The sequence below is a fragment of the Leiobunum rupestre genome, chromosome 2 (genome assembly GCF_980474605.1).
Source record: "Leiobunum rupestre chromosome 2, qqLeiRupe1.1.hap1, whole genome shotgun sequence".
In the NCBI taxonomy this organism is placed as follows: Eukaryota; Metazoa; Arthropoda; class Arachnida; order Opiliones; family Sclerosomatidae; genus Leiobunum; species Leiobunum rupestre.
The window spans coordinates 7,321,115-7,333,786 of record NC_143385.1 but is presented as its reverse complement, the minus strand read 5'-3'; the positions used below and the strand labels follow the sequence as shown (position 1 = coordinate 7,333,786).

The following is a 12,672-nucleotide window of genomic DNA, read 5'->3' as shown; positions in this document are numbered from 1 at the left end:
AGAATTAATTGAACGGAAATTTTTCTTTTTAATCGTTTCCAAATGTGGAGGAAATGGTCGTGCCCCGAGTGAAGATCGAACTCACGACCTTCAGATTATGAGACTGACGCGCTGCCGTCTGCGCTATCGAGGCGGTTGAGAATTAATTGAACGGAAATTTTTCTTTTTAATCGTTTCCAAATGTGGAGGAAAAAGCGCGTGCCCCGAGTGAGGATCGAACTCACGACCTTCAGATTATGAGACTGACGCGCTGCCGCCTGCGCTACCGAGGCGGTTGAGAGCGAGTTGAACGGAAATTTTTTTTTAATCGTTTCCAAATGTGGAGGAAAAAGATCGTGCCCCGAGTGAAGATCGAAGTCACGACCTTCAGATTATGAGACTGACGCGCTGCCGTCTGCGCTATCGAGGCGGTTGAGAGTTAATTAAACGGGGAAAAAATGTTTTTAATAGTTTCCGAATGTTTAGGAAAATTATCGTGACCCGAGTGAAGATCGAACTCACGACCTGCAGATTATGAGACTGACGCGCTGCCGTCTGCGCTATCGAGGCGGTTGAGAGTTAATTGAACGGAAATTTTTCTTTTTAATCGTTTCCAAATGTGGAGGCAAAAGCTCGTGCCCCGAGTGAGGATCGAACTCACGACCTTCAGATTATGAGACTGACGCGCTGCCGTCTGCGCTATCGATGCGGTTGAGGTATAATTGAACGGAAAATTTTCTTTTTAATCGTTTCCAAATGTGGAGGCAAAAGCTCGTGACCCGAGTGAGGATCGAACTCACGACCTTCAGATTATGAGACTGACGCGCTGCCGTCTGCGCTATCGAGGCGGATGAGAGTGAATTGAACGGAAATTTTTCTTTTTGATCGTTTCCAAATGTGGAGGAAAAAGGTCGTGCCCCGAGTGAAGATCGAACTCACGACCTTCAGATTATGAGACTGACGCGCTGCCGTCTGCGCTATCGAGGCGGTTGAGAGAAGATTGAACGGGAAAAAAATGTTTTTAATCGTTTCCAAATGTGGAGGAAAAAGATCGTGACCCGAGTGAAGATCGAACTCACGACCTGCAGATTATGAGACTGACGCGCTGCCGTCTGCGCTATCGAGGCGGTTGAGAGAAGATTGAACGGGAAAAAAATGTTTTTAATAGTTTCCGAATGTTTAGGAAAATTATCGTGACCCGAGTGAAGATCGAACTCACGACCTTCAGATTATGAGACTGACGCGCTGCCGTCTGCGCTATCGAGGCGGTTGAAAGTTAAATGAACGGAAATTTTTCTTTTTGATCGTTTCCAAATGTGGAGGCAAAAGCTCGTGCCCCGAGTGAGGATCGAACTCACGACCTTCAGATTTTGAGACTGACGCGCTGCCGTCTGCGCTATCGAGGCGGTTGAGAGAAGATTGAACGGGAAAAAAATGTTTTTAATCGTTTCCAAATGTGGAGGAAAAAGATCGTGACCCGAGTGAAGATCGAACTCACGACCTTCAGATTATGAGACTGACGCGCTGCCGTCTGCGCTATCGAGGCGGTTGAGAGAAGATTGAACGGGAAAAAAATGTTTTTAATCGTTTCCAAATGTGGAGGAAAAAGATCGTGACCCGAGTGAAGATCGAACTCACGACCTTCAGATTTTGAGACTGACGCGCTGCCGTCTGCGCTATCGAGGCGGTTGAGAGCAGATTGAACGGGAAAAAAATGTTTTTAATCGTTTCCAAATGTGGAGGAAAAAGATCGTGACCCGAGTGAGGATCGAACTCACGACCTTCAGATTATGAGACTGACGCGCTGCCGTCTGCGCTATCGAGGCGGATGAGAGTGAATTGAACGGAAATTTTTCTTTTTGATCGTTTCCAAATGTGGAGGAAAAAGGTCGTGCCCCGAGTGAAGATCGAACTCACGACCTTCAGATTATGAGACTGACGTGCTGCCGTCTGCGCTATCGAGGCGGTTGAGAGAAGATTAAACGGGAAAAAAATGTTTTTAATCGTTTCCAAATGTGGAGGAAAAAGATCGTGACCCGAGTGAAGATCGAACTCACGACCTGCAGATTATGAAACTGACGCGCTGCCGTCTGCGCTATCGAGGCGGTTGAGAGAAGATTGAACGGGAAAAAAATGTTTTTAATAGTTTCCGAATGTTAAGGAAAATTATCGTGACCCGAGTGAAGATCGAACTCACGACCTGCAGATTATGAGACTGACGCGCTGCCGTCTGCGCTATCGAGGCGGTTGAGAGTTAATTGAACGGAAATTTTTCTTTTTAATCGTTTCCAAATGTGGAGGCAAAAGCTCGTGCCCCGAGTGAGGATCGAACTCACGACCTTCAGATTATGAGACTGACGCGCTGCCGTCTGCGCTATCGAGGCGGTTGAAAGTTAAATGAACGGAAATTTTTCTTTTTAATCGTTTCCAAATGTGGAGGCAAAAGCTCGTGCCCCGAGTGAGGATCGAACTCACGACCTTCAGATTTCGAGACTGACGCGCTATCGAAGCGGTTGAGAGACGATTGAACGGAAATTTTTCTTTTTTATCATTTCCAAATGTGGAGGAAAAAGATCGTGCCCCGAGTGAGGATCGAACTCACGACCTTCAGATTATGAGACTGACGCGCTGCCGTCTGCGCTATCGAGGCGGATGAGAGTGAATTGAACGGAAATTTTTCTTTTTGATCGTTTCCAAATGTGGAGGAAAAAGGTCGTGCCCCGAGTGAAGATCGAACTCACGACCTTCAGATTATGAGACTGACGCGCTGCCGTCTGCGCTATCGAGGCGGTTGAGAGACAATTGAACGGAAATTTTTCTTTTTAATCGTTTCCAAATGTGGAGGAAAAAGATCGTGCCCCGAGTGAGGATCTAACTCACGACCTTCAGCTTATGAGACTGACGCGCTGCCGTCTGCGCTATCGAGGCGGTTGAGAGTTAATTGAACGGAAATTTTTCTTTTTAATCGTTTCCAAATGTGGAGGCAAAAGCTCGTGCCCCGAGTGAGGATCGAACTCACGACCTTCAGATTATGAGACTTACGCGCTGCCGTCTGCGCTATCGATGCGGTTGAGAAATAATTGAACGGAAAATTTTCTTTTTAATCGTTTCCAAATGTGGAGGCAAAAGCTCGTGCCCCGAGTGAGGATCTAACTCACGACCTTCAGCTTATGAGACTGACGCGCTGCCGTCTGCGCTATCAAGGCGGTTAAGATCGAGTTGAACGGAAATTTTTTTTTAATCGTTTCCAAATGTGGAGGAAAAATATCGTGCCCCGATTGAGGATCGAACTCACGACCTTCAGATTATGAGACTGACGCGCTGCCGTCTGCGCTATCGAGGCGGTTGAGTGATAATTGAAGGAAAATTTATCTTTTTAATCGTTTCCAAATGTGGAGGAAAAAGATCGTGTTCCGAGTGAAGATCGAACTCACGACCTTCAGATTATGAGACTGACGCGCTGCCGTCTGCGCTATCGAGGCGGTTGAGAATTAATTGAACGGAAATTTTTCTTTTTAATCGTTTCCAAATGTGGAGGAAAAAGGTCGTGCCCCGAGTGAAGATCGAACTCACGACCTTCAGATTATGAGACTGACGCGCTGCCGTCTGCGCTATCGAGGCGGTTGAGAATTAATTGAACGGAAATTTTTCTTTTTAATCGTTTCCAAATGTGGAGGAAAAAGATCGTGCCCCGAGTGAGGATCGAACTCACGACCTTCAGATTATGAGACTGACGCGCTGCCGTCTGCGCTATCGAGGCGGATGAGAGTGAATTGAACGGAAATTTTTCTTTTTGATCGTTTCCAAATGTGGAGGAAAAAGGTCGTGCCCCGAGTGAAGATCGAACTCACGACCTTCAGATTATGAGACTGACGCGCTGCCGTCTGCGCTATCGAGGCGGTTGAGAGACAATTGAACGGAAATTTTTCTTTTTAATCGTTTCCAAATGTGGAGGAAAAAGGTCGTGCCCCGAGTGAAGATCGAACTCACGACCTTCAGATTATGAGACTGACGCGCTGCCGTCTGCGCTATCGAGGCGGTTGAGAGACAATTGAACGGAAATTTTTCTTTTTAATCGTTTCCAAATGTGGAGGAAAAAGATCGTGCCCCGAGTGAGGATCTAACTCACGACCTTCAGCTTATGAGACTGACGCGCTGCCGTCTGCGCTATCGAGGCGGTTGAGAATTAATTGAACGGAAATTTTTCTTTTTAATCGTTTCCAAATGTGGAGGAAAAAGGTCGTGCCCCGAGTGAAGATCGAACTCACGACCTTCAGATTATGAGACTGACGCGCTGCCGTCTGCGCTATCGAGGCGGTTGAGAATTAATTGAACGGAAATTTTTCTTTTTAATCGTTTCCAAATGTGGAGGAAAAAGATCGTGCCCCGAGTGAGGATCGAACTCACGACCTTCAGATTATGAGACTGACGCGCTGCCGTCTGCGCTATCGAGGCGGTTGAGAGAAGATTGAACGGGAAAACAATGTTTTTAATCGTTTCCAAATGTGGAGGAAAAAGGTCGTGCCCCGAGTGAAGATCGAACTCACGACCTTCAGATTATGAGACTGACGCGCTGCCGTCTGCGCTATCGAGGCGGTTGAGAATTAATTGAACGGAAATTTTTCTTTTTAATCGTTTCCAAATGTGGAGGAAAAAGGTCGTGCCTCGAGTGAAGATCGAACTCACGACCTTTAGATTATGAGACTGACGCGCTGCCGTCTGCGCTATCGAGGCGGTTGAGAATTAATTGAACGGAAATTTTTCTTTTTAATCGTTTCCAAATGTGGAGGAAAAAGGTCGTGCCCCGAGTGAAGATCGAACTCACGACCTTCAGATTATGAGACTGACGCGCTGCCGTCTGCGCTATCGAGGCGGTTGAGAATTAATTGAACGGAAATTTTTCTTTTTAATCGTTTCCAAATGTGGAGGAAAAAGGTCGTGCCCCGAGTAAAGATCGAACTCACGACCTTCAGATTATGAGACTGACGCGCTGCCGTCTGCGCTATCGAGGCGGTTGAGAATTAATTGAACGGAAATTTTTCTTTTTAATCGTTTCCAAATGTGGAGGAAAAAGGTCGTGCCCCGAGTGAAGATCGAACTCACGACCTTCAGATTATGAGACTGACGCGCTGCCGTCTGCGCTATCGAGGCGGTTGAGAATTAATTGAACGGAAATTTTTCTTTTTAATCGTTTCCAAATGTGGAGGAAAAAGGTCGTGCCCCGAGTGAAGATCGAACTCACGACCTTCAGATTATGAGACTGACGCGCTGCCGTCTGCGCTATCGAGTCGGTTGAGAGATAATTGAAGGAAAATTTATCTTTTTAATCGTTTCCAAATGTGGAGGAAAAAGATCGTGACCCCGAGTGAGGATCGAACTCACGACCTTCAGATTATGAGACTGACGCGCTGCCGTCTGCGCTATCGAGGCGGATGAGAGTGAATTGAACGGAAATTTTTCTTTTTGATCGTTTCCAAATGTGGAGGAAAAAGATCGTGCCCCGAGTGAAGATCGAACTCACGACCTTCAGATTATGAGACTGACGCGCTGCCGTCTGCGCTATCGAGCCGGTTGAGAGACAATTGAACGGAAATTTTTCTTTTTAATCGTTTCTAAATGTGGAGGAAAAAGATCGTGCCCCGAGTGAGGATCGAACTCACGACCTTCAGATTATGAGACTGACGCGCTGCCGTCTGCGCTATCGAGGCGGTTGAGAGAAGATTGAACGGGAAAAAAATGTTTTTAATCGTTTCCAAATGTGGAGGAAAAAGATCGTGACCCGAGTAAAGATCGAACTCACGACCTGCAGATTATGAGACTGACGCGCTGCCGTCTGCGCTATCGAGGCGGTTGAGAGAAGATTGAACGGGAAAAAAATGTTTTTAATAGTTTCCGAATGTTTAGGAAAATTATCGTGACCCGAGTGAAGATCGAACTCACGACCTGCAGATTATGAGACTGACGCGCTGCCGTCTGCGCTATCGAGGCGGTTGAGAGTTAATTGAACGGAAATTTTTCTTTTTAATCGTTTCCAAATGTGGAGGCAAAAGCTCGTGCCCCGAGTGAGGATCGAACTCACGACCTTCAGATTTTGAGACTGACGCGCTACCGTCTGCGCTATCGAAGCGGTTGAGAGACGATTGAACGGAAATTTTTCTTTTTTATCATTTCCAAATGTGGAGGAAAAAGATCGTGCCCCGAGTGAGGATCGAACTCACGACCTTCAGATTATGAGACTGACGCGCTGCCGTCTGCGCTATCGAGGCGGATGAGAGTGAATTGAACGGAAATTTTTCTTTTTGATCGTTTCCAAATGTGGAGGAAAAAGGTCGTGCCCCGAGTGAAGATCGAACTCACGACCTTCAGATTATGAGACTGACGCGCTGCCGTCTGCGCTATCGAGGCGGTTGAGAGACAATTGAACGGAAATTTTTCTTTTTAATCGTTTCCAAATGTGGAGGAAAAAGATCGTGCCCCGAGTGAGGATCTAACTCACGACCTTCAGCTTATGAGACTGACGCGCTGCCGTCTGCGCTATCGAGGCGGTTGAAAGTTAATTGAACAGAAAATTTTCTTTTTACTCGTTTCCAAATGTGAAGGCAAAAGCGCGTGCCCCGAGTGAGGATCGAACTCACGACCTTCAGATTATGAGACTGACGCGCTGCCGCCTGCGCTACCGAGGCGGTTGAGAGCGAGTTGAACGGAAATTTTTTTTTAATCGTTTCCAAATGTGGAGGAAAAAGATCGTGCCCCGAGTGAAGATCGAAGTCACGACCTTCAGATTATGAGACTGACGCGCTGCCGTCTGCGCTATCGAGGCGGTTGAGAGTTAATTAAACGGGGAAAAAATGTTTTTAATAGTTTCCGAATGTTTAGGAAAATTATCGTGACCCGAGTGAAGATCGAACTCACGACCTGCAGATTATGAGACTGACGCGCTGCCGTCTGCGCTATCGAGGCGGTTGAGAGTTAATTGAACGGAAATTTTTCTTTTTAATCGTTTCCAAATGTGGAGGCAAAAGCTCGTGCCCCGAGTGAGGATCGAACTCACGACCTTCAGATTATGAGACTGACGCGCTGCCGTCTGCGCTATCGATGCGGTTGAGGTATAATTGAACGGAAAATTTTCTTTTTAATCGTTTCCAAATGTGGAGGCAAAAGCTCGTGCCCCGAGTGAGGATCTAACTCACGACCTTCAGCTTATGAGACTGACGCGCTGCCGTCTGCGCTATCAAGGCGGTTAAGATCGAGTTGAACGGAAATTTTTTTTTAATCGTTTCCAAATGTGGAGGAAAAATATCGTGCCCCGATTGAGGATCGAACTCACGACCTTCAGATTATGAGACTGACGCGCTGCCGTCTGCGCTATCGAGGCGGTTGAGAGATAATTGAAGGAAAATTTATCTTTTTAATCGTTTCCAAATGTGGAGGAAAAAGATCGTGCCCCGAGTGAAGATCGAACTCACGACCTTCAGATTATGAGACTGACGCGCTGCCGTCTGCGCTATCGAGGCGGTTGAAAATTAATTGAACGGAAATTTTTCTTTTTAATCGTTTCCAAATGTGGAGGAAAAAGGTCGTGCCCCGAGTGAAGATCGAACTCACGACCTTCAGATTATGAGACTGACGCGCTGCCGTCTGCGCTATCGAGGCGGTTGAGAATTAATTGAACGGAAATTTTTCTTTTTAATCGTTTCCAAATGTGGAGGAAAAGGATCGTGCCCCGAGTGAGGATCGAACTCACGACCTTCAGATTATGAGACTGAGGGGCTGCCGTCTGCGCTATCGAGGCGGTTGCGAGAAAATTGAACGGGAAAAAAATGTTTTTATTCGTTTCCAAATGTGGAGGAAAAATTTCGAGCCCCGAGTGAGGACCGAACTTATGACCTTCAGATTATGAGACTGACGCGTGGCCGTCTGCCCTATCGAGGCGGTTGAGAGAAGATTGAACGGGAAAAAAATGTTTTTAATCGTTTCCAAATGTGGAGGGAAAACATCGTGCCCCGAGTGAGGATCGAACTCACGACCTTCAGATTATGAGACTGACGCGCTGCCGTCTGCGCTATCGAGGCGGTTGAAAATTAATTGAACGGGAAAAAATGTTTTTAATCGTTTCCAAATGTTTAGGAAAAAGATCGTGACCCGAGTGAGGATCGAACTCACGACCTTCAGATTTTGAGACTGACGCGCTGCCGTCTGCGCTATCGAGGCGGTTGAGAGTTAATTGAACGGGAAAAAAATGTTTTTAATCGTATCCAAATGTGGAGGAAAAAGATCGTGACCCAAGTGAGGATCGAACTCACGACCTTCAGATTATGAGACTGAGGGGCTGCCGTCTGCGCTATCGAGGCGGTTGCGAGAAAATTGAACGGGAAAAAAATGTTTTTATTCGTTTCCAAATGTGGAGGAAAAATTTCGAGCCCCGAGTGAGGACCGAACTTATGACCTTCAGATTATGAGACTGACGCGTGGCCGTCTGCCCTATCGAGGCGGTTGAGAGAAGATTGAACGGGAAAAAAATGTTTTTAATCGTTTCCAAATGTGGAGGGAAAACATCGTGCCCCGAGTGAGGATCGAACTCACGACCTTCAGATTATGAGACTGACGCGCTGCCGTCTCACTATCGAGGCGGTTGAAAATTAATTGAACGGGAAAAAATGTTTTTAATCGTTTCCAAATGTTTAGGAAAAAGATCGTGACCCGAGTGAAGATCGAACTCACGACCTTCAGATTAATGAGACTGACGCGCTGCCGTCTGCGCTATCGAGGCGGTTGAGAGTTAATTGAACGGGAAAAAAATGTTTTTAATCGTTTACAAATGTGGAGGAAAAAGATCGTGACCCAAGTGAGGATCGAACTCACGACCTTCAGATTATGAGACTGACGCGCTGCCGTCTGCGCTATCGAGGCGGTTGAGAGGCAATTGAACGGAAATTTTTCTTTTTAATCGTTTCCAAATGTGGAGGAAAAAGATCGTGCCCCGAGTGAGGATCGAACTCACGACCTTCAGATTATGAGACTGACGCGCTGCCGTCTGCGCTATCGAGGCGGTTGAAAGTTAAATGAACGGAAATTTTTCTTTTTGATCGTTTCCAAATGTGGAGGCAAAAGCTCGTGCCCCGAGTGAGTATCGAACTCACGACCTTCAGATTTTGAGACTGACGCGCTGCCGTCTGCGCTATCGAGGCGGTTGAGAAACAATTGAACGGAAATTTTTCTTTTTTATCGTTTCCAAATGTGGAGGAAAAAGATCGTGCCCCGAGTGAGGATCGAACTCACAACCTCCAGATTAAGAGACTGACGCGCTGCCGTCTGCGCTATCGAGGCGGATGAGAGAAGATTGAACGGGGAAAAAATGTTTTTAATAGTTTCCGAATGTTTAGGAAAAAGATCGTGACCCGAGTGAGCATCGAACTCACGACCTTCAGATTATGAGACTGACGCGCTGCCGTCTGCGCTATCGAGGCGGATGAGAGTGAATTGAATGGAAATTTTTCTTTTTGATCGTTTCCAAATGTGGAGGAAAAAGGTCGTGCCCCGAGTGAAGATCGAACTCACGACCTTCAGATTATGAGACTGACGCGCTGCCGTCTGCGCTATCGAGGCGGATGAGAGTGAATTGAACGGAAATTTTTCTTTTTGATCGTTTCCAAATGTGGAGGGAAAAGGTCGTGCCGCGAGTGAAGATCGAACTCACGACCTTCAGATTATGAGACTGACGCGCTGCCGTCTGCGCTATCGAGGCGGTTGAGAATTATTTGAACGGAAATTTTTCTTTTTAATCGTTTCCAAATGTGGAGGAAAAGGATCGTGCCCCGAGTGAGGATCGAACTCACGACCTTCAGATTATGAGACTGAGGGGCTGCCGTCTGCCCTATCGAGGCGGTTGAGAGAAGATTGAACGGGAAAAAAATGTTTTTAATCGTTTCCAAATGTGGAGGGAAAACATCGTGCCCCGAGTGAGGATCGAACTCACGACCTTCAGATTATGAGACTGACGCGCTGCCGTCTGCGCTATCGAGGCGGTTGAAAATTAATTGAACGGGAAAAATGTTTTTAATCGTTTCCAAATGTTTAGGAAAAAGATCGTGACCCGAGTGAGGATCGAACTCACGACCTTCAGATTTTGAGACTGACGCGCTGCCGTCTGCGCTATCGAGGCGGTTGAGAGTTAATTGAACGGGAAAAAAATGTTTTTAATCGTTTCCAAATGTGGAGGAAAACGATCGTGACCCGAGTGAGGATCGAACTCACGACCTTCAGATTATGAGACTGACGCGCTGCCGTCTGCGCTATCGAGGCGGATGAGAGTGAATTGAACGGAAATTTTTCTTTTTGATCGTTTCCAAATGTGGAGGAAAAAGGTCGCGCCCCGAGTGAAGATCGAACTCACGACCTTCAGATTATGAGACTGACGCGCTGCCGTCTGCGCTATCGAGGCGGTTGAGAGAAGATTGAACGGGAAAAAAATGTTTTTAATCGTTTCCAAATGTGGAGGAAAAAGATCGTGCCCCGAGTGAGGACCGAACTCACGACCTTCAGATTATGAGACTGACGCGCTGCCGTCTGCGCTATCGAGGCGGTTGAAAATTAATTGAACGGGAAAAATGTTTTTAATCGTTTCCAAATGTTTAGGAAAAAGATCGTGACCCGAGTGAGGATCGAACTCACGACCTTCAGATTTTGAGACTGACGCGCTGCCGTCTGCGCTATCGAGGCGGTTGAGAGTTAATTGAACGGGAAAAAAATGTTTTTAATCGTTTCCAAATGTGGAGGAAAACGATCGTGACCCGAGTGAGGATCGAACTCACGACCTTCAGATTATGAGACTGACGCGCTGCCGTCTGCGCTATCGAGGCGGATGAGAGTGAATTGAACGGAAATTTTTCTTTTTGATCGTTTCCAAATGTGGAGGAAAAAGGTCGCGCCCCGAGTGAAGATCGAACTCACGACCTTCAGATTATGAGACTGACGCGCTGCCGTCTGCGCTATCGAGGCGGTTGAGAGGCAGTTGAACGGAAATTTTTCTTTTTAATCGTTTCCAAATGTGGAGGAAAAAGATCGTGCCCCGAGTGAGGATCGAACTCACGACCTTCAGATTATGAGACTGACGCGCTGCCGTCTGCGCTATCGAGGCGGTTGAAAGTTAAATGAACGGAAATTTTTCTTTTTGATCGTTTCCAAATGTGGAGGCAAAAGCTCGTGCCCCGAGTGAGGATCGAACTCACGACCTTCAGATTTTGAGACTGACGCGCTGCCGTCTGCGCTATCGAGGCGGTTGAGAAACAATTGAACGGAAATTTTTCTTTTTTATCGTTTCCAAATGTGGAGGAAAAAGATCGTTCCCCGAGTGAGGATCGAACTCACAACCTCCAGATTAAGAGACTGACGCGCTGCCGTCTGCGCTATCGAGGCGGATGAGAGAAGATTGAACGGGGAAAAAATGTTTTTAATAGTTTCCGAATGTTTAGGAAAAAGATCGTGACCCGAGTGAGGATCGAACTCACGACCTTCAGATTATGAGACTGACGCGCTGCCGTCTGCGCTATCGAGGCGGATGAGAGTGAATTGAATGGAAATTTTTTTTTTTGATCGTTTCCAAATGTGGAGGAAAAAGGTCGTGCCCCGAGTGAAGATCGAACTCACGACCTTCAGATTATGAGACTGACGCGCTGCCGTCTGCGCTATCGAGGCGGATGAGAGTGAATTGAACGGAAATTTTTCTTTTTGATCGTTTCCAAATGTGGAGGAAAAAGGTCGTGCCCCGAGTGAAGATCGAACTCACGACCTTCAGATTATGAGACTGACGCGCTGCCGTCTGCGCTATCGAGGCGGTTGAGAATTAATTGAACGGAAATTTTTCTTTTTAATCGTTTCCAAATGTGGAGGAAAAGGATCGTGCCCCGAGTGAGGATCGAACTCACGACCTTCAGATTATGAGACTGAGGGGCTGCCGTCTGCGCTATCGAGGCGGTTGCGAGAAAATTGAACGGGAAAAAAATGTTTTTATTCGTTTCCAAATGTGGAGGAAAAGGATCGTGCCCCGAGTGAGGATCGAACTCACGACCTTCAGATTATGAGACTGACGCGTGGCCGTCTGCCCTATCGAGGCGGTTGAGAGAAGATTGAACGGGAAAAAAATGTTTTTAATCGTTTCCAAATGTGGAGGGAAAACATCGTGCCCCGAGTGAGGATCGAACTCACGACCTTCAGATTATGAGACTGACGCGCTGCCGTCTGCGCTATCGAGGCGGTTGAAAATTAATTGAACGGGAAAAAATGTTTTTAATCGTTTCCAAATGTTTAGGAAAAAGATCGTGACCCGAGTGAGGATCGAACTCACGACCTTCAGATTTTGAGACTGACGCGCTGCCGTCTGCGCTATCGAGGCGGTTGAGAGTTAATTGAACGGGAAAAAAATGTTTTTAATCGTTTCCAAATGTGGAGGAAAAAGATCGTGACCCAAGTGAGGATCGAACTCACGACCTTCAGATTATGAGACTGACGCGCTGCCGTCTGCGCTATCGAGGCGGTTGAGAGTTAATTGAACGGAAATTTTTCTTTTTAATCGTTTCCAAATGTGGAGGAAAAAGATCGTGCCCCGAGCGAGGATCGAACTCACGACCTTCAGATTATGAGACTGACGCGCTGCCGCCTGCGCTATCGAGGCGGTTGAGTGTTCATTGAACGGGA

The 12,672-nt window shown here is 46.8% G+C and overlaps 61 non-coding genes across 61 annotated transcripts; all 61 read right to left on the bottom strand.

Annotated features, from left to right (window-relative positions):
• Nucleotides 1-60: 60 nt before the first annotated feature.
• Nucleotides 61-133, bottom strand: TRNAM-CAU (transfer RNA methionine (anticodon CAU)). The gene has a single exon. It is a non-coding gene; the product is annotated as a tRNA-Met (tRNA).
• A 66-nt stretch (nt 134-199) lies between these two features.
• TRNAM-CAU (transfer RNA methionine (anticodon CAU)) lies at nt 200-272 on the bottom strand. The gene has a single exon. It is a non-coding gene; the product is annotated as a tRNA-Met (tRNA).
• Nucleotides 273-615: 343 nt separating this feature from the next.
• On the bottom strand, nt 616-688 carry TRNAM-CAU (transfer RNA methionine (anticodon CAU)). Its single transcript has one exon. It is a non-coding gene; the product is annotated as a tRNA-Met (tRNA).
• A 66-nt stretch (nt 689-754) lies between these two features.
• TRNAM-CAU (transfer RNA methionine (anticodon CAU)) lies at nt 755-827 on the bottom strand. Its single transcript has one exon. It is a non-coding gene; the product is annotated as a tRNA-Met (tRNA).
• A 66-nt stretch (nt 828-893) lies between these two features.
• Nucleotides 894-966, bottom strand: TRNAM-CAU (transfer RNA methionine (anticodon CAU)). Its single transcript has one exon. It is a non-coding gene; the product is annotated as a tRNA-Met (tRNA).
• A 346-nt stretch (nt 967-1,312) lies between these two features.
• On the bottom strand, nt 1,313-1,385 carry TRNAL-CAA (transfer RNA leucine (anticodon CAA)). The gene has a single exon. It is a non-coding gene; the product is annotated as a tRNA-Leu (tRNA).
• Nucleotides 1,386-1,592: 207 nt separating this feature from the next.
• TRNAL-CAA (transfer RNA leucine (anticodon CAA)) lies at nt 1,593-1,665 on the bottom strand. Its single transcript has one exon. It is a non-coding gene; the product is annotated as a tRNA-Leu (tRNA).
• A 67-nt stretch (nt 1,666-1,732) lies between these two features.
• On the bottom strand, nt 1,733-1,805 carry TRNAM-CAU (transfer RNA methionine (anticodon CAU)). The gene has a single exon. It is a non-coding gene; the product is annotated as a tRNA-Met (tRNA).
• Nucleotides 1,806-2,290: 485 nt separating this feature from the next.
• Nucleotides 2,291-2,363, bottom strand: TRNAM-CAU (transfer RNA methionine (anticodon CAU)). The gene has a single exon. It is a non-coding gene; the product is annotated as a tRNA-Met (tRNA).
• Nucleotides 2,364-2,556: 193 nt separating this feature from the next.
• Nucleotides 2,557-2,629, bottom strand: TRNAM-CAU (transfer RNA methionine (anticodon CAU)). The gene has a single exon. It is a non-coding gene; the product is annotated as a tRNA-Met (tRNA).
• Nucleotides 2,630-2,695: 66 nt separating this feature from the next.
• Nucleotides 2,696-2,768, bottom strand: TRNAM-CAU (transfer RNA methionine (anticodon CAU)). The gene has a single exon. It is a non-coding gene; the product is annotated as a tRNA-Met (tRNA).
• Nucleotides 2,769-2,834: 66 nt separating this feature from the next.
• On the bottom strand, nt 2,835-2,907 carry TRNAM-CAU (transfer RNA methionine (anticodon CAU)). The gene has a single exon. It is a non-coding gene; the product is annotated as a tRNA-Met (tRNA).
• Nucleotides 2,908-3,112: 205 nt separating this feature from the next.
• Nucleotides 3,113-3,185, bottom strand: TRNAM-CAU (transfer RNA methionine (anticodon CAU)). Its single transcript has one exon. It is a non-coding gene; the product is annotated as a tRNA-Met (tRNA).
• Nucleotides 3,186-3,249: 64 nt separating this feature from the next.
• Nucleotides 3,250-3,322, bottom strand: TRNAM-CAU (transfer RNA methionine (anticodon CAU)). The gene has a single exon. It is a non-coding gene; the product is annotated as a tRNA-Met (tRNA).
• A 205-nt stretch (nt 3,323-3,527) lies between these two features.
• On the bottom strand, nt 3,528-3,600 carry TRNAM-CAU (transfer RNA methionine (anticodon CAU)). Its single transcript has one exon. It is a non-coding gene; the product is annotated as a tRNA-Met (tRNA).
• A 66-nt stretch (nt 3,601-3,666) lies between these two features.
• On the bottom strand, nt 3,667-3,739 carry TRNAM-CAU (transfer RNA methionine (anticodon CAU)). Its single transcript has one exon. It is a non-coding gene; the product is annotated as a tRNA-Met (tRNA).
• A 66-nt stretch (nt 3,740-3,805) lies between these two features.
• TRNAM-CAU (transfer RNA methionine (anticodon CAU)) lies at nt 3,806-3,878 on the bottom strand. The gene has a single exon. It is a non-coding gene; the product is annotated as a tRNA-Met (tRNA).
• A 66-nt stretch (nt 3,879-3,944) lies between these two features.
• On the bottom strand, nt 3,945-4,017 carry TRNAM-CAU (transfer RNA methionine (anticodon CAU)). The gene has a single exon. It is a non-coding gene; the product is annotated as a tRNA-Met (tRNA).
• Nucleotides 4,018-4,083: 66 nt separating this feature from the next.
• TRNAM-CAU (transfer RNA methionine (anticodon CAU)) lies at nt 4,084-4,156 on the bottom strand. The gene has a single exon. It is a non-coding gene; the product is annotated as a tRNA-Met (tRNA).
• A 66-nt stretch (nt 4,157-4,222) lies between these two features.
• TRNAM-CAU (transfer RNA methionine (anticodon CAU)) lies at nt 4,223-4,295 on the bottom strand. Its single transcript has one exon. It is a non-coding gene; the product is annotated as a tRNA-Met (tRNA).
• A 66-nt stretch (nt 4,296-4,361) lies between these two features.
• TRNAM-CAU (transfer RNA methionine (anticodon CAU)) lies at nt 4,362-4,434 on the bottom strand. The gene has a single exon. It is a non-coding gene; the product is annotated as a tRNA-Met (tRNA).
• Nucleotides 4,435-4,501: 67 nt separating this feature from the next.
• On the bottom strand, nt 4,502-4,574 carry TRNAM-CAU (transfer RNA methionine (anticodon CAU)). The gene has a single exon. It is a non-coding gene; the product is annotated as a tRNA-Met (tRNA).
• Nucleotides 4,575-4,779: 205 nt separating this feature from the next.
• TRNAM-CAU (transfer RNA methionine (anticodon CAU)) lies at nt 4,780-4,852 on the bottom strand. The gene has a single exon. It is a non-coding gene; the product is annotated as a tRNA-Met (tRNA).
• A 205-nt stretch (nt 4,853-5,057) lies between these two features.
• Nucleotides 5,058-5,130, bottom strand: TRNAM-CAU (transfer RNA methionine (anticodon CAU)). Its single transcript has one exon. It is a non-coding gene; the product is annotated as a tRNA-Met (tRNA).
• A 205-nt stretch (nt 5,131-5,335) lies between these two features.
• Nucleotides 5,336-5,409, bottom strand: TRNAM-CAU (transfer RNA methionine (anticodon CAU)). The gene has a single exon. It is a non-coding gene; the product is annotated as a tRNA-Met (tRNA).
• Nucleotides 5,410-5,614: 205 nt separating this feature from the next.
• On the bottom strand, nt 5,615-5,687 carry TRNAM-CAU (transfer RNA methionine (anticodon CAU)). Its single transcript has one exon. It is a non-coding gene; the product is annotated as a tRNA-Met (tRNA).
• Nucleotides 5,688-6,033: 346 nt separating this feature from the next.
• Nucleotides 6,034-6,106, bottom strand: TRNAL-CAA (transfer RNA leucine (anticodon CAA)). Its single transcript has one exon. It is a non-coding gene; the product is annotated as a tRNA-Leu (tRNA).
• Nucleotides 6,107-6,172: 66 nt separating this feature from the next.
• TRNAM-CAU (transfer RNA methionine (anticodon CAU)) lies at nt 6,173-6,245 on the bottom strand. Its single transcript has one exon. It is a non-coding gene; the product is annotated as a tRNA-Met (tRNA).
• A 66-nt stretch (nt 6,246-6,311) lies between these two features.
• On the bottom strand, nt 6,312-6,384 carry TRNAM-CAU (transfer RNA methionine (anticodon CAU)). Its single transcript has one exon. It is a non-coding gene; the product is annotated as a tRNA-Met (tRNA).
• Nucleotides 6,385-6,450: 66 nt separating this feature from the next.
• TRNAM-CAU (transfer RNA methionine (anticodon CAU)) lies at nt 6,451-6,523 on the bottom strand. Its single transcript has one exon. It is a non-coding gene; the product is annotated as a tRNA-Met (tRNA).
• Nucleotides 6,524-6,589: 66 nt separating this feature from the next.
• Nucleotides 6,590-6,662, bottom strand: TRNAM-CAU (transfer RNA methionine (anticodon CAU)). The gene has a single exon. It is a non-coding gene; the product is annotated as a tRNA-Met (tRNA).
• A 343-nt stretch (nt 6,663-7,005) lies between these two features.
• TRNAM-CAU (transfer RNA methionine (anticodon CAU)) lies at nt 7,006-7,078 on the bottom strand. The gene has a single exon. It is a non-coding gene; the product is annotated as a tRNA-Met (tRNA).
• Nucleotides 7,079-7,144: 66 nt separating this feature from the next.
• Nucleotides 7,145-7,217, bottom strand: TRNAM-CAU (transfer RNA methionine (anticodon CAU)). The gene has a single exon. It is a non-coding gene; the product is annotated as a tRNA-Met (tRNA).
• A 64-nt stretch (nt 7,218-7,281) lies between these two features.
• TRNAM-CAU (transfer RNA methionine (anticodon CAU)) lies at nt 7,282-7,354 on the bottom strand. The gene has a single exon. It is a non-coding gene; the product is annotated as a tRNA-Met (tRNA).
• Nucleotides 7,355-7,420: 66 nt separating this feature from the next.
• Nucleotides 7,421-7,493, bottom strand: TRNAM-CAU (transfer RNA methionine (anticodon CAU)). Its single transcript has one exon. It is a non-coding gene; the product is annotated as a tRNA-Met (tRNA).
• A 66-nt stretch (nt 7,494-7,559) lies between these two features.
• TRNAM-CAU (transfer RNA methionine (anticodon CAU)) lies at nt 7,560-7,632 on the bottom strand. Its single transcript has one exon. It is a non-coding gene; the product is annotated as a tRNA-Met (tRNA).
• Nucleotides 7,633-7,978: 346 nt separating this feature from the next.
• Nucleotides 7,979-8,051, bottom strand: TRNAM-CAU (transfer RNA methionine (anticodon CAU)). The gene has a single exon. It is a non-coding gene; the product is annotated as a tRNA-Met (tRNA).
• Nucleotides 8,052-8,117: 66 nt separating this feature from the next.
• TRNAL-CAA (transfer RNA leucine (anticodon CAA)) lies at nt 8,118-8,190 on the bottom strand. The gene has a single exon. It is a non-coding gene; the product is annotated as a tRNA-Leu (tRNA).
• A 626-nt stretch (nt 8,191-8,816) lies between these two features.
• On the bottom strand, nt 8,817-8,889 carry TRNAM-CAU (transfer RNA methionine (anticodon CAU)). Its single transcript has one exon. It is a non-coding gene; the product is annotated as a tRNA-Met (tRNA).
• Nucleotides 8,890-8,955: 66 nt separating this feature from the next.
• TRNAM-CAU (transfer RNA methionine (anticodon CAU)) lies at nt 8,956-9,028 on the bottom strand. The gene has a single exon. It is a non-coding gene; the product is annotated as a tRNA-Met (tRNA).
• A 66-nt stretch (nt 9,029-9,094) lies between these two features.
• On the bottom strand, nt 9,095-9,167 carry TRNAL-CAA (transfer RNA leucine (anticodon CAA)). Its single transcript has one exon. It is a non-coding gene; the product is annotated as a tRNA-Leu (tRNA).
• A 66-nt stretch (nt 9,168-9,233) lies between these two features.
• Nucleotides 9,234-9,306, bottom strand: TRNAK-CUU (transfer RNA lysine (anticodon CUU)). Its single transcript has one exon. It is a non-coding gene; the product is annotated as a tRNA-Lys (tRNA).
• A 206-nt stretch (nt 9,307-9,512) lies between these two features.
• On the bottom strand, nt 9,513-9,585 carry TRNAM-CAU (transfer RNA methionine (anticodon CAU)). Its single transcript has one exon. It is a non-coding gene; the product is annotated as a tRNA-Met (tRNA).
• Nucleotides 9,586-9,930: 345 nt separating this feature from the next.
• Nucleotides 9,931-10,003, bottom strand: TRNAM-CAU (transfer RNA methionine (anticodon CAU)). Its single transcript has one exon. It is a non-coding gene; the product is annotated as a tRNA-Met (tRNA).
• Nucleotides 10,004-10,068: 65 nt separating this feature from the next.
• On the bottom strand, nt 10,069-10,141 carry TRNAL-CAA (transfer RNA leucine (anticodon CAA)). Its single transcript has one exon. It is a non-coding gene; the product is annotated as a tRNA-Leu (tRNA).
• Nucleotides 10,142-10,208: 67 nt separating this feature from the next.
• TRNAM-CAU (transfer RNA methionine (anticodon CAU)) lies at nt 10,209-10,281 on the bottom strand. Its single transcript has one exon. It is a non-coding gene; the product is annotated as a tRNA-Met (tRNA).
• Nucleotides 10,282-10,347: 66 nt separating this feature from the next.
• TRNAM-CAU (transfer RNA methionine (anticodon CAU)) lies at nt 10,348-10,420 on the bottom strand. The gene has a single exon. It is a non-coding gene; the product is annotated as a tRNA-Met (tRNA).
• Nucleotides 10,421-10,487: 67 nt separating this feature from the next.
• TRNAM-CAU (transfer RNA methionine (anticodon CAU)) lies at nt 10,488-10,560 on the bottom strand. Its single transcript has one exon. It is a non-coding gene; the product is annotated as a tRNA-Met (tRNA).
• Nucleotides 10,561-10,625: 65 nt separating this feature from the next.
• TRNAL-CAA (transfer RNA leucine (anticodon CAA)) lies at nt 10,626-10,698 on the bottom strand. Its single transcript has one exon. It is a non-coding gene; the product is annotated as a tRNA-Leu (tRNA).
• Nucleotides 10,699-10,765: 67 nt separating this feature from the next.
• On the bottom strand, nt 10,766-10,838 carry TRNAM-CAU (transfer RNA methionine (anticodon CAU)). The gene has a single exon. It is a non-coding gene; the product is annotated as a tRNA-Met (tRNA).
• A 66-nt stretch (nt 10,839-10,904) lies between these two features.
• On the bottom strand, nt 10,905-10,977 carry TRNAM-CAU (transfer RNA methionine (anticodon CAU)). Its single transcript has one exon. It is a non-coding gene; the product is annotated as a tRNA-Met (tRNA).
• A 66-nt stretch (nt 10,978-11,043) lies between these two features.
• TRNAM-CAU (transfer RNA methionine (anticodon CAU)) lies at nt 11,044-11,116 on the bottom strand. Its single transcript has one exon. It is a non-coding gene; the product is annotated as a tRNA-Met (tRNA).
• Nucleotides 11,117-11,182: 66 nt separating this feature from the next.
• On the bottom strand, nt 11,183-11,255 carry TRNAL-CAA (transfer RNA leucine (anticodon CAA)). Its single transcript has one exon. It is a non-coding gene; the product is annotated as a tRNA-Leu (tRNA).
• Nucleotides 11,256-11,321: 66 nt separating this feature from the next.
• Nucleotides 11,322-11,394, bottom strand: TRNAK-CUU (transfer RNA lysine (anticodon CUU)). The gene has a single exon. It is a non-coding gene; the product is annotated as a tRNA-Lys (tRNA).
• A 67-nt stretch (nt 11,395-11,461) lies between these two features.
• On the bottom strand, nt 11,462-11,534 carry TRNAM-CAU (transfer RNA methionine (anticodon CAU)). Its single transcript has one exon. It is a non-coding gene; the product is annotated as a tRNA-Met (tRNA).
• A 66-nt stretch (nt 11,535-11,600) lies between these two features.
• On the bottom strand, nt 11,601-11,673 carry TRNAM-CAU (transfer RNA methionine (anticodon CAU)). Its single transcript has one exon. It is a non-coding gene; the product is annotated as a tRNA-Met (tRNA).
• A 66-nt stretch (nt 11,674-11,739) lies between these two features.
• On the bottom strand, nt 11,740-11,812 carry TRNAM-CAU (transfer RNA methionine (anticodon CAU)). Its single transcript has one exon. It is a non-coding gene; the product is annotated as a tRNA-Met (tRNA).
• Nucleotides 11,813-12,158: 346 nt separating this feature from the next.
• On the bottom strand, nt 12,159-12,231 carry TRNAM-CAU (transfer RNA methionine (anticodon CAU)). Its single transcript has one exon. It is a non-coding gene; the product is annotated as a tRNA-Met (tRNA).
• A 66-nt stretch (nt 12,232-12,297) lies between these two features.
• TRNAL-CAA (transfer RNA leucine (anticodon CAA)) lies at nt 12,298-12,370 on the bottom strand. The gene has a single exon. It is a non-coding gene; the product is annotated as a tRNA-Leu (tRNA).
• A 67-nt stretch (nt 12,371-12,437) lies between these two features.
• On the bottom strand, nt 12,438-12,510 carry TRNAM-CAU (transfer RNA methionine (anticodon CAU)). Its single transcript has one exon. It is a non-coding gene; the product is annotated as a tRNA-Met (tRNA).
• Nucleotides 12,511-12,576: 66 nt separating this feature from the next.
• Nucleotides 12,577-12,649, bottom strand: TRNAM-CAU (transfer RNA methionine (anticodon CAU)). The gene has a single exon. It is a non-coding gene; the product is annotated as a tRNA-Met (tRNA).
• Nucleotides 12,650-12,672: the final 23 nt, after the last annotated feature.